Source organism: Lactuca virosa, chromosome 4, assembly GCF_052849685.1.
Source record: "Lactuca virosa cultivar CGN04683 chromosome 4, Lactuca_virosa_CGN04683_v6, whole genome shotgun sequence".
Taxonomy (NCBI): domain Eukaryota; kingdom Viridiplantae; phylum Streptophyta; class Magnoliopsida; order Asterales; family Asteraceae; genus Lactuca; species Lactuca virosa.
This window is the reverse complement of record NC_136429.1, coordinates 284,283,058-284,297,962: the sequence shown is the minus strand read 5'-3', so window position 1 is coordinate 284,297,962 and position 14,905 is coordinate 284,283,058.

The window sequence follows — 14,905 nt, the reverse complement described above, 5'->3', positions numbered from 1 at the left end:
TTAAAAATCCCCAAATTAAAGATCATTAGTTTATTATTTATTTATTTAAATTATTTGTTTAAATTTAAAAGATAAAAAACATTTCAGTTATAATAATTCATTATTTTTCTTATTTTATTATAAATTCAAAGTTCTCATATTTTGACCTTTACATTTAACTTTTTTTTTAAATTAACTTATGTATTAAATGGGTCTCACAACTAGTATTTTATATATAAAAATATAACCATAGATAGCATCTATATATTATTATTATTATTATTATTATTATAATTATAAGGTAATATATCATCAATTACACAATAGAAACAAACATATTAAGGTATCACCTCTAATTTTTTTACATAACCAATTAAAAAATCCTTGAAAGTGTTTGACGAAACACATACAAATTCTTATCCTTCTTTGAGGTTGAAATCAAGAAAACCGGTATGCAATGATCACACAAGTGTCTACAAAAACAACACTTAAAGAACCAAATTGCATAGAAAAATGAATAAACCTCATTTAATAACCTATAAGATCTATAACATAAAAGAAAAACAAACACTAACTATTCGACACCATCTCAATATATTTCACTAATGGAGAACGAAAACTCTCTCCATGGCCATTCTTCACACTAAGTCACCTTGTTTTACATACAACACTTGAAAATTCAGTAGTAAAGGTAACATAAATGGCAATTAAATTCATGTGATAACTATAAAATACCTTATTTATACATACGAAGAAGACTGATTACAATGGCGTGCGATTAAAGGTTGTCATTAAATGGTCAAATGCAACCCGTAACGACAGTAATCGAATAGCATGCCAGGCAACGAAGGTTTCTCATACGTTGTTATTCACAAATAGAGCTCAATTAAACACACCAAGTGGCCTAAAACATGCTTTTTGCGGCAAATAAGCAAAAATACTCTTTAAGTTAATAAGATATAGATTAAGAGTTCAACTTAAACAAAATTATTCATACTTATTTGTGGTAATTAATAAATGGAAGAAGGACAAAGGGTTTGGTTTTGCTTTCTTGTCTCCCTCCCACTTAGCACCCATTAATCACTTAAATCATTAATAACCAATGGAGCCCTACATATTTACAAACACCCACCTATTATTTACCAAGAGAGCCCCACATATTTCATGCCAGCATTAATGCTCTTTGTCTACATTGATTTTTAGTTTTTTGTTATTATTCCCGTTTTTTAACCGTTTCTTGTGCCAATATAACGTTGTTTTGTACCAAATTTTACGTAAGTCACATAAGAGATTGTTTTTTGCCAATATAACGATGTTTTGTACCAAATTTTACATAAATCACATAAAAGATTATATAACAATAGAATCTACAATTAACCTCAAATATTACAATCTTATTGACAGATGAATACATTAAAAAGTCTCCCTACTCACTCAAAATCCATTTTGAGTTAGAGGAGGTGCGGGAGATTCCGCTAGAGAAAAACCTACTTCGCACAAAAGGAGTCAGCACCTAAAAACATACAGCAGAACACGATACACATCTGAATGTTTGTCTTTTCGACCCAGAGTAAAGGGTTCTTGTTTTCTCTAACGAATCTTTCACATAGCATGCGGAAGGAATTGAAACCCACGATACTTAACAGAGTTTTATTTTCAGACGAAAAGAGCATTAATCATAGTCAACTCCAGCACCAAAGTCGCCATCAGTGTGATAAAAAGAGGATCGCTAAAAGCATATATGGATCTCCATATCACTTTTCTTCATCCCAAAATCCTGACCTTTTTTTACCTTTACACCTAAGTTGAAGAATCATTGCTTAAATAAACCATTATCACAGCTTTATTTAGCATGCTTGTACCTTAATCTGTCAGCATCATGGATCTTGGTTACCCTACAACAATACAACAAAAGCAATATATAGTATATTATATTCCATTTTAATTACTTGTCAAAATTAGGGAAGTTGATAAATTCATCTCTGATATGCCTACATGTATGTCATTCCTCCCTTCCTCAACGTACATATTAATAATAGTAGATTGTAGAATTAGCAGTATCTTCAGAAAGCAATACCAGTAATTATTAAGACTATGGAGCCCCATTTGAAATAAAAAAAATGTATTGTTAGCCTCTGGCAAAAGGGTCCCGAAACCATTGGAAAAACCAGACCACAGCTAACCAAGTTTTTTCCCGATGACCAACATGCTCAAGACAGAAAGTGGTAGAAAAAATATAGGGCCCATAGATGCTCTAAAACTCTTCCATAAAAGGGAATGAAGATTCACAATTGGTCTTTTTTTCAAGGTCTGCGTAGTTATTTGCATGCGCGTGACAAGCTGGGTCAGTGGACGACAAACCTGTAGCTCTTCATGCTCATGCAGAGCCCACTCAGTGATGTTTCATTCAACTTCCACTCAGTGAGGAGACAACCCTTACTAATCGATATGATGCAAATGTAGGAGCACTTATGAAAAGATATTATCAAGCAGTTAAGTCATATTTGTCAAGGTGTAAGGCCACAGTAAAAGAGACAAGATTAAAGTATTTTGGACGTATGAGGTTGTGCATTGTGAATCATGGTACGAGGAAAAACAGGTTACAAATAGAAGATTCACTATTAGGAGACTATGCACGAGTGAGATGGAAGCATGCTTGAATTAATAAACAACTCGAATGATAACAACACGCATTATTGAGATGCTTCTAATTAAGTCAAATTATTAAATCAACATCAATGGGAAATTAATTACTAGAAGATGATTATATTGTTGAAACTGGCAGCAGCCATGTCATGGGTTTGAAAATGGTTGATCACTATGTTTCCATTAGCGGCCATCTCTAGAAAATAACATATCCCTACTCAAAGTTGTAATTGATGTATCCTTATATGAAACATCACCGACCAATTTGAGATGAAAATATACAAAGCGTTTTTTATCTATTTTGATTTGAAAAAAAAAAAAAAACACGTACACCTAAATATTTCACAGAATTTGACCATAAATTGAACGGAAATAGGTCGTGCTTAATGGTAGGTCGAATTGAGAATTTCGAAGATTGTTTGTGGGTAGATCACTAAACTAGGGATTCCAATTTAATTTAAATTTATGTTAATGTAGCCTTGTAATGATATGTAAGAAAAAATGATAAAATTTCCTATGTAATTTTTACATATTTTTATACCTTGGGTTTTATTTCCTATTCGTCGTTGTACCTTATGGTTTGCTAATGCTGGTTTATGGTTTTATATAAGTTATTCCTTGTTTTCAGAAAAACTAAGACTAAACTGTACAAATAGTCTCTGTGGTATGTCGAAAATTGTCACTTTGGTCCAAAAATGTTTGGACTAGCACCAGTAATCCAAAGTTTTCATTTTATTGTAAGTTTGGTTAATTTAATCTTAATTTTTTTATAATGCCGATTTTACCCTTAGTATTGTCTTTTTTCTCTTTTTTATTAATTTTATTTATTAAAAAAAATGTAAACACCCTCCCCTTTATCTGCTTTTTTTATTTTTGTGAACACCCTTAACACCACATCATCGATAAAGCACAATCACCACCACCACCACTACCATAAGCCATCGTCGGTAGCACAACCACCACCACTTGAAGTCGCCGCAAGTAAGAGGGAGATGAAAAGACACAATCGAAACTAGGGAGATAAAGAGAGACGTAGGTGGGAGATGAAGAGGCACAGATCCGACGAAGAAAGAAACTCTTAGATCCACATCTTCGTCGTGGTTGATTTTTAGATCGATGTTTCTACATCTTCGATGTTTCGATTTTCAGATTGATGTTTTGCTCAGATCGGCGGCGCTGCGATGTCCCTATCCACTATCGTAGTTCGTTTTCTCGGTTTGTCCACCACCGACCAAAAAGCCTAGATCTTTTAGATTTTGTTTCTTCTTCTCTGTCGGTTCTTCTCTAGGTGACGAAGGCTTTAAAATCGAAGTGTTTTCGAGAAGGGTTTTCCAGATCGAAGGCTTGTCAAATCGAAGCGGCGACAGTGTTGACAGCTCCGACGAAGGTTTTTCAGATCTAAGGTTTTCTAGATCCAAGGCTCCGACGGCTCTGACGGCTCAGATGAAGGGTCATAGTGATCTTAAACCATCCAGAGAATTGAAAGAGGTTGACAGCTCCAGTAACAATGGGAGATGAAGATGAGTATGTTTTAAGATCGGAGGGTTTTTTTTGCCTTCGCCAGAAAATCGAGTGTGTTTTTGTCTCTTCCAGAAAATTGATGGTTGTGGTGGTGTTGAATTGTAGCGGTGGTGATTTTGACATGTTCTAATGGTACAGACAGTGATTGTGGCCTTCAAATGAGACAACGAAATGGATGGCACCGATGAAGTCCTTGCCAACGCCGGAAAAATGAGGGTTAAAGTGTGTTTAATGTACAGATAGATAAGGGGGGGGGGGGGGGGAAGATAACACAACACAATTTTTCTTTTTTATGTTTTTTTACTTATTGTAATAAAAATATAAAAAATGAATATACTAAGGGTAAACTCGTCATTTCAATAAAATTCAAAACAAAACGTACCAAACTCACAACAAAATGAAATTTTTGGACCACCGGTGCTAGTCCAAACTTTTTTGGACCAAAATGACAGTTTTCGACGTACCACAGTGACCATTTTATGCGGTGTAGTCTAGTACTAATTAATAGTGATGGATGTAACTAAGAATTGGAAAATAGTGAGGGTCAAGAAATTAAAATGGTTAAAATATACCCAACTATGAAGAAAAATACGACAACGAAGATCTACTCTGTTAGGTGGGTTTCGACCTGAATAGATTTTACACAGAGCCGGATGGATATGTGACTGGCTCCAGTTGGGCCACGACCCACTATAAAGTAAAACTGAGCCAGTTGGGTCGTTGGGAACTTGGGATTAGATCCAATTTAGTTTTTCTAACCCAAATATTCATTATCTTTTTTAAATGACTCTGTAAAATAAAACAAAATTCAATCTAATATTAGTTTTTGTTATTTACTACATTGCACATGCAATAGACAATTGCTGGATATGACAGTAAAATGTGTTAATCTACAATTGTTGGATACGACATCTGAAATGTGTAAGGAGTGGCGTTGATCACCAAAAAGTTTGAGGAATTGAAGATTATAGTGAGACTATAGACAGCTGGGGTTAGAATAAGATAGTGTAAGAATTGATGCAACATTAAGCCAATATATAAATGATAATACCCAACGTTTCGGCCCAATCTTTAAAGCCTATAACCCCCTATATATTTAATTTGAAGTTGACATATTATAAAATCCCAGATATTAGAATATCTCACTGACCAAGCTTATGCTCAATCCCCTTGTTAAAATCACATTAGGCAATATCCAATCCCGATTATTAAAATCGATGCAATACTCGGTGCACTTTACATGGTAATTTTTTTTAATTCTTGTTATACATTTAATATTTTTGTAGTTTGTAATTAATTAATTAGTATAATCAGTAATTTTGTTTTTATATGACTATATAAGTAAGAAAATAATCGTGGATTCTTTATGAATTTCTGCTTCAGAATTAGAATTTAGAATTTACAGCGTTATTCTGATCTTAATATATTATTAAGATGTAAGCTCTTTATTAAAAAAATTATGGCTCTGTTCCTATAGCATATATATATATATATATATATATATATATATATATATATATATATATATATATATATATATATATATATATATATATATATATATATATATATTTTGAGACATATCACATGATTTGTGAAAAAATAAATGAACTTTAGGTCGACGCGTGTGTTATATGACTCATATAAATCGATCTATTAAGGTAGTCGTCTCAATATTTTATACATGAGTCATATGACTATGTTTCATTTATAAGATAGGCTCGTATATTTCCCGTTCCCATTGAAGGTTATATGCTTATATCATTTTGCCAAAGTTCAAGTGTGGCTAATATTATATATGTTAACATGTGACTATTTCTCAAAGTACACAATCTAATATCTTGAACCCATTAAAGTTAATATTATACGATTTCGTGAACAATGAAGAACCAAGTCATTTAATTTTGCTATATGATTCTATGAAAGGAAAGATTCAGGTCCAGATTGATGATGTGAATTTATATAGGAAAAAAAATTGTTCAAACAAAAGAGGCCCATAACATGTGAAAATCTTTGCTCCATGGATTTCTTGAAAGGTTTTCAAAGTCTTCATTCCTTTTAAACCAAAAATATAATTGATATGATGAATGGTAAAAAAATTAACGATTTAGATGAGAAATAGTGAAAAGTTAAAGGTGGTTTGGTTATGTAAAGTTGTTTGCTGACTTTCATTATCCATTTTAGAGAATTAGAAGAGATGTTTGAATGTATATTTTTTTTATTAGTATTCATTTTTGTTTTGTCAAATAAAATATATCGTCACAAAAGCCTTTAAGTTTTGTCAATTTTAGGTTGAATCCAATTTTATATGTATTAATGCCCGATTTGAAGGTAAATCCGGTCACCAAAGAAAATGGGACGATGACTCAGCGTAGACGATGATTGTTATTATTTTTTTGTTGATGTGTGGTTGATTTGTTATGTCAACGTGTTCCTTTGATTTAAATGCTAGTAGCACTTAGAAAAAAAAAATTAGAAACTCACCATCTTACCACTAAGCTAGAATGATTTTCATATATACGATGCAAAGTAATAATATATATTTTATATAATACTCGAAGACTTTAAATGATATTATTATTATTATTATTATTATATATATATATATATATATATATATATATATATATATATATATATATATATATATACCTTAATAAGCATTTAGCCCAAAATGCTGAATTTTAAGAGGTACAACCCTTAAAGCATCATATACAACATTTTTAAGCATTAAACTCTTATTTGGTCAACAAAATATGGATCGGTCAGACTAATTCAAATCGCCGCCTGTCTCCCCAATTTTTTGCGAAGACTCATTCAAATTCCTTTTTAAAAGCATAAAGAATCGGTCAATCATTATCATACGCTGCAACTAGCTTCTGATCTCATCTCTTCCCCATATATCGGCCCTTCTCCTATTTCTTATCAAAAATCGACTCAAGTGACCCTAACCTATCGCCTCTCTCTAAAATGTTAACTTAAGCTACGATTTTGCACAACCACAACCATAGACGGCGTCGGCCTCCTTGTGCCTTAAACTAATAACAACTGGGGCTATTCCTCCTTCTCAACTGCCTACCTCTGCTTCTTCTTCTTCATCATGGGTATCGTCTTCATATCCGATTATACTAATTTTCAATTTTGTGGAAAGTTGATGTTTTGTTTCACATATGCATTAGATGTTTTGGAAAGATCAGGTTTTCTTTTCCATATATGATTCTAACAACTCAAGCCCACCATCTCTGAAGTCACTCACTCTCGACCTTCTCCTTTTATGAAGAAAAAGGTATGCTTTCTTCATCATCCTCTCTATCCTTAGGCTTTATTCATCTGATTTCTCAATTTTATGTCTAATGTACACATGATCTTAATTGCAAATCTTGATGTTAATTATTCAGGTGAAGACTATGAATCCGAAGAAGTACTAAGTTCCTGAGCACCAGAGTATTGTGTTTGTTTTGTCTCTATCAGCATGTGAATTTATTGGTCTATATTTCCCGTAATTTATTTTTTCTTTATATATGTTAGTTTTTGGCACAACAAAGAGAAATCGGCAAGCAATAATCATTGAAATCAATTGAATATGACCCTGAATACTATTTGTCTTCAACAGATGCAGGTTAGCCCCATTTTACTTTCCTTTTTGTTGCTATTAAATTCAAATATGAAATGCAATTCTAGCTTTGTAGTAATTGAAATGTTGATTAATATTTCAGTTGGATGATGAAATTACGTCTTAGCTTTTTAATATGTTTATGAAGTTTCTAATTGATAGATGTTGTTGAACTAGGGCATTTTCAAATTATTGTGTTAAAAATCTTAGATGGGCATGTCTGGTCTGGTGATATAAAACATCCTCGCAACAAACCCAACATCTTAACAAAATCCACAACATGGAAAAGATCACAAATCAAAGTCTCCTCCATATTATGAAAAGGTGGGTTTAACCATCTAATGAAGTTACCTTAATGCTATTTTTTGCATTTCAGGTGAAGTAAGCTATCAGCAATGATAACACAAGTAGTTTTCCTTTCTCTCATCTATTTGGTAAATGCTTTGGTATGATGCTCGCAGTTATACCCTATCGGCCCCATATGTGTGTGTATATGGAGTAAAGCTTTCTGTTTAAATGGTACCGAGGGCATTTTTGTCCTTTTGACATTTATTAAGTTTCCGGGGCAGCCTCAATATGTTCCTTCTATCCGCTTCAGAACATCTATTTAAGGTTTTATTTTCTCATTCAAAATTTTCATGGAGGAATATTGTTAAATGACACATATAACCCTGACTTTGTGCCATAAGTACTTGATGTTAATAGGAAGCTATGCAAGGATTCACCCACAAAATAGTTGGGATGATGAAGGCTGAAAACCTCTTTGAATCACAGAGAAATTATAGACCCATGTTTTTTTTTTACTTTTGTTTGTATAAGACCTAAAGTATGCTGTTGTTTTTTGCAACTTCCCAAAGCATGTTGCTGTTTTTAGGGCTGTTGGGACTGGACCCATTTATTTTGTTATTAAAAGCGAATGTTGTGACAATCTATTACTTTGGTATGTCTTAGCATTTTTTTTATTAAATAAGGGATATAGGGATATTACTCATTGTAACAAATCTTAGCAAAAAATTAGAGACTGCAATGAGAAGGTTTAGAATATAATATTAACAACATTAGTTAAGTTATATCATTTCATTAACAAGTGATGATAACAAAACAGTACGTTTTGTTGGTTTAAAAGTAATGGCAATTTAATTTTAATGTTTGTAATAGATTATTTGTATTTGTTTGATTTTCTTCCATGTAATTGTTTGCAAAAACTTAACGTTTTGTAGTTCTTTGATTTCTTCCAATTTTTTTGTTAAGTTGTTCATATGTTGAGGAATTTTTGTGTTTTATATTACGTCCGTTAGTATGTAAAATGCATGTTAATTTTAAACTAATTTACAAAGATCCAGATTCAAATTAGGATTAAAATTACGTCATGAGTTTAACTTTATGAATATGATTAATGATTCGCGAAATGTGGTGCATCACTATGGACACTTAATTATAGTAGACAACTATTAGAAAAGAGCAAAATTAATACAATGTGAGTTTTTACAACTTAAAAATGGTTTATCAATAATATCATTTATAATGTTGATAATTTCTTTTTTTAATGATACCTATTACATAAAATCTATTATAAATATTATTATATATGGAAAAACGCAAACAAATAATGAATTAATCTAATAAAATATATTGATTTCACAAAACAAACAAATAATAAAACAAATTAATAAACGATGTGTTCATGTAGATTTGTAAAGAATTCCAACCTTTTATTTTTAATTCTTATTGATTTCATTTCTACTACCATAACTCTCAATAATAATTGTTTAGATGTAGTAACTATTGTCACAAAAAAACTAATTGTCTCTAGAAACTAATTTCTAAAAGAAACTATTCACACCCGTCGCTTGACGCGAGTAAACGGCTAGTATATATATATATATATATATATATATATATATATATATATATATATATATATATATATATATATAATTATAAACGTAAAAAATATATTTCTAAAGGTTAAAGTACATTTATAAAAGTATTTATATTTTTGAAAATATATTTATACATTTAACAGATTTATTAATTATTTAAAACCATATTTACACCTTTCAAAACATCTGTATACCTTTAAAACCATATTTTAACATTTAAAAATATATTTATAGAGTAAAATTATATTATTTGTATTTAATAGGTATCCCTATTTTAATAAATGAATAGTTTTAATCTCCTTTTGCCAAGCGTCACTCTCATACAACTCTTCATTAATATTATGTCATGTGTCATGTAGATATATTAGGCAACTCATTTCAAAATTCAAATTTATATTTTCTAATTACATGTTAAATTTGAAGTTATAATAACTTTAAAAATTTGATATATCTCTTAATTAATAATTTATTTAAAATGATTTATTTAAAATAATTAATTAATTATTATAAATTTTTATTATGAAAGTTTAATTAATTTTATAACTCGTGGTTCCCACGGGTTATAAACTAGTATATATATATATATATATATATATATATATATATATATATATATATATATATGTGTGTGTGTGTGTGTGTGTGTGTGTGTGTGTGTGTGTGTGTGTGTGCGCGCGCGCGCGCGTGCATGTGTTTTGGAAGTATCAATCAAAGATATAGATACGTTCTTTTACGTTTACCCACATATTTTCTTTTACGTATTTATATCTTTTAGACTTACAAAACATAAAGATATGTATTTATATTTCCAAAAATTAAAAAAAAAAATATGTATTTGTATATTTAAAAATGTATTTACACCTATTAAATACAAATAAATATTTTTTTTTCAAAGTAAAAATATGTTTTTAAAGGTATACATACAATTTTAAATGTATAAATACATTTTAAAATATATAAATACTTTTCTCAATATATAAATATGGTTTTTTACATGTATATAAATATTATTTTCAATAAAAAAAACATACTTTGATAATATGCGACGCGTAGAGTAAAGGTGAGGTGACGTTGTAACATCCGGAATCCTGAGAAGCAATTGTAAGGAATGAATCCCGTTTTGGAGGACTAGACACGGCGTGTTGGAGGAACCAACACTGTATGTCTAGTTGAGGAAAAGTGTGGTTCTCATTAAGGTCAACACGACGTGTTGGAATCTAGGAAGGAAACCCTAATTTTTAGGATGTTGCACCCTATATAATCTCTTTAAGCCCCAAGGGTTGGTCTCCTTACTAGTCGTCATTGACACTAAAACCCTAAAATCAATCCCTAAGTCTCTTGGTGGTGTTTTTGAGCTAGTAAGAAGCTTTTGGTGCTTGTTTTTGGGTTTTGTGAAGGAAGAGGAGATGTTAAAGTTGTCTTGCTTGGTGAATTGGCTTTGGATCCAGAATCATCATCTTGTGAAGAAGCTTTCTGAGGTATCAAGTTTGCATCTTGTATTATATATGTTTAGATCTCTTCTTTTATGCTTTGTTGTGCTTTTGGTCCTTCTTTGGGTTGAGGAGAGAGTGAAGACATTTTAAGGGCTTGTTATTCCAGATCTGAGTTTGTTTTGGTCCCTTGGATCATAAAGGTGCAAGCTTTATGAAATTTATGGTGTCATGCATGCATTAAGTCAATCATTAAGCCCTTTTTAAGCTTAAGAGCTTCATTTAGACATGCATAAACGTAAAGTTGGCAACTTTATGTGGTTTTCCAGCTCAAGGAAGTTATATCTGTGTTTTGGGGCCATGTCTTTATGGATAAACTGCTTATTGGTTAAGCCATTGCTATTAATCCTTTTTGGTTGGGTTTGGACCATTTTTGGTAGTCCCTATGGGTAAAGATTGAAACTTTACCTTTCTAAGTCTCATTTTGGTCTAGATCTGAGCTTTGGAGCTCTTGGAATCGGAGATAGTAGCTTAATGTATTAAGCTATAGAAACTCGGGCAAACATGGCGTGTTTACAAGCCAACACGGCGTGTTGGCTGGGGTTTTCCCGATTATCTGGATGATAGAAGAACACAAAGTGTTTGCAAGTCAACACGACGCGTTTGGTCAACATAGACTATTGACTTTGACTTTGACCAGAAGTTTGACCATGGGATATTTTGGGCCTTGGGTGTTTATTTAGATTTGCGCTTTTGGATTGTTGAATGGAGCCTTGGTTTTGGGCCAAGTTATGAAAAGGGTAAAAATGTCTTTTCCCCTGGTTTGGACGCTTAGTGTTGGTCAGATCCGATTATTGACGATGTTTAACTTGTGATTGATAGCGCGGGGATCTGTCAAGCCAGCATGCATGAATTATCTAAATGATTCGGCAGTGCGAGTTGAGTTTCCTCACTATGCTTAGCGGGTCAAAGGCAGCAATGCAGGCCCATGGTTTACTATGTAGGGTCCTAGATGTCTATGTGGCTCTTGCATGGGTATTTGCTTGTATGCTTATTGGACGGGGCCTGATGGTTATTATGTATCTGGTTATGCATATATGATTTGTATGTGGGCGGGGACCGATGATTGTACAATATGCTATTATATTTGCGATTTTCGCATGTGTTTGAATGTTTATATGACTGTATGGTTATGTGAGTGTGGGTGGGGCCCGTATCTCAGTGGGCGGGGCCCGATATGCGAGTGTGGGTGGGGCCCGTATCTTAGTGGGCGGGGCCCGTTATGCAAGTGTGGGCGGTGCCTGTTACACTCATTGGGCTGGGCCCGTTGATTCACAGATTTGTATGTCGGGCGGGGCCCGAAGACCGAGCAGGGCTCATTGTATGTTTATTTGTATGTATGGTATGTGGTATCTTGGGGAACTCACTAAGCGTTGTGCTTACGGTTTTTAGTTTATGTTTTAGGTACTTCGGTTTTCAAATGGAAGAGCTCGGGATAATTACAGACCACACACCACATGTTTTTGCATTCTGTGATTTGCTCTGATTTGATGATGTTTTGATAAATCTCAATTAACTTAGTTTTATGGAAATATTATGTATTAAGGATTTATTAATCTAAAAACGAAAATTTTATGTCATTATTTTTGGGACGTTACAAGTTGGTATCAGCGCCTTGGTTTGAGGGATTCGGACATACTCTCAGGTGTGTCTGAACTCAAACTGAGGAATTGGTAAAGTTTTCAAAAAGAAAAGTATTTTTTAGAAAAGACTTTTCTAAGACAAGAAATGGCGTGGTGCGTGCAATCAACCGAGCTCAAGTAAGTTTCTCCCAAAATACCCACACATGATATCTGTTATGTCACAACCAATAAATTAGGGTTAAGATTTTGGTCCTTGTGCGAGACAATCCCTCCATGTAAACTTGTAATAACCCATTTAATGAGATTCAAACTTCAATGCTATTAAGATTCTATTTTCATACATTATCATTTAGGTCGAAACAACCTCAGATAAGCCGAAACTCAATCCAATAAGCCAATTCCACTCAACTTTGGGCCGTAGCCCAAGATTTGTCAGTCCAAATCTCTTATTGGACCAAGACTCTCTTATTGGGCCCTAATGGGCCGATAACTTCTCCAATTGGTCTCTTGGGCCGAAAGTTCCTTCACTTAATCTCAATGGACCAAAAACCACTATTGGGCCCCTATTGGGCTAAAAGTTCTTTATTTAATTCCATGAGGCCGAAAACCCATACTTGAGCCCTACTTTGGGCCGAAAACCCCTTATTTGGGCCAATACTCTTCCTAGAGCAATTGTGGGCCGAAAACTTCTTTGGGTCAAGGCAAATTCGAAGCCCATTATTCTTTTGGGCCAACCTTGGGCCAAATACCTCTCCTAATTGGTTATGGCCATGAGTAAAAACAAAAAGATTGGAGGATAATGCAAGTGACACCTCAATAATACACCACATGTAACAATGTAGTTATCTCCCATACATCTAGGAAGGGAGTATTGACCAAAAAGTATCAAGACACCTCTCTCTCCTCCCTCCTCTCTCTAAATTCAGCCAAATCCCTCCATCCCCTCTCCATTTTTCACTTTCAAATCTACACTCTTACCTCATTCTCTCTCAAACTCTCCCATTTTCCTTCTTCAAAATCGTGAGCTTGTGGGTGTTGTCTCAAGACGTTTTCTTCAAGTATTGTACTCTTGGTAAGTTCTTGTTAAACTCTATGGTTTTGATCCAAGTTACACTAAAAATCTTTCCTCATACCACTTCATTTTCGTGATTATGCTCTTAGAATACCAAAACTTCACAAACCTCCTCAAGGAAGCAAGCTAGGGCCGAAAACTTCCTTCCTCTTCCACTTCAAAACCGAAAAAGACCCAAGGTGAGCTTCATACCCCATTATTTTCCGTGTTTTCATACTCTTTTGTGGGGGAATACAAGTCAAAGTTCGGTTAACCATTGGATAATTGCATGGACCAATGTGTTATGTGTTTAACTTTTGGATGTTTGCTTGAACATGAAGTTTATCACCTACATCTTCATAAAAGTCATGAGAAAAGTGTTATTAACATATATATATATATATATATATATATATATATATATATATATATATATATATATTGCTTGAAAACTGTAAATATGGGGTTATACACTCCAAAAATAGCAAAAATGAGTATTGGGTGCAAACATGTATAACATAAACTTAATTCCCAGCCTTCCACAGAAACGTTATAGTCCATTCACAAACTTTTTTGACCAAATTGAATGTAATATTTTTCAAAACTGTTTTACATGCAAATAGTTCAGGTTTATACCTTTCTAATGACTACTCTCGCGCATTCATACGATTTTCCTACAATTTTTGGCGAATTTTACAAAACTGTCTATCATTTCTGGAATAATTTCGGACCAGCGTGTGAAGATGAACATTTTCACACTGGTTTGAGGTCATTAAAAATTATGAGAAAAATTGTGAACAAAGTAGACGAAATTTCCAACTCCCAGAGTTTACGGATCCAAAATTCGACTTACGATGATTTTTCTATAATTTTTCTAAAAACAGGGACAGAAAAGTCAAAAACCAGAACATTGTTTTAACATACTAAAAGTGCTTATACTTGTGCTTAGATGTAAGTTTAAAGGTTGTAACCTTTTGAAAACGACCATACATGATAACTTGCATGCGCTTATATACTTGATTATATAAATATTTCTCAATAACACTAGATACACTCAAGTCGTTTTACAAGAAAGAGAAGTCATAGTTTACGTAAATCTGTTAAGGCTCTTGTGAGACTCTCCTTTAGTCGTACCTACC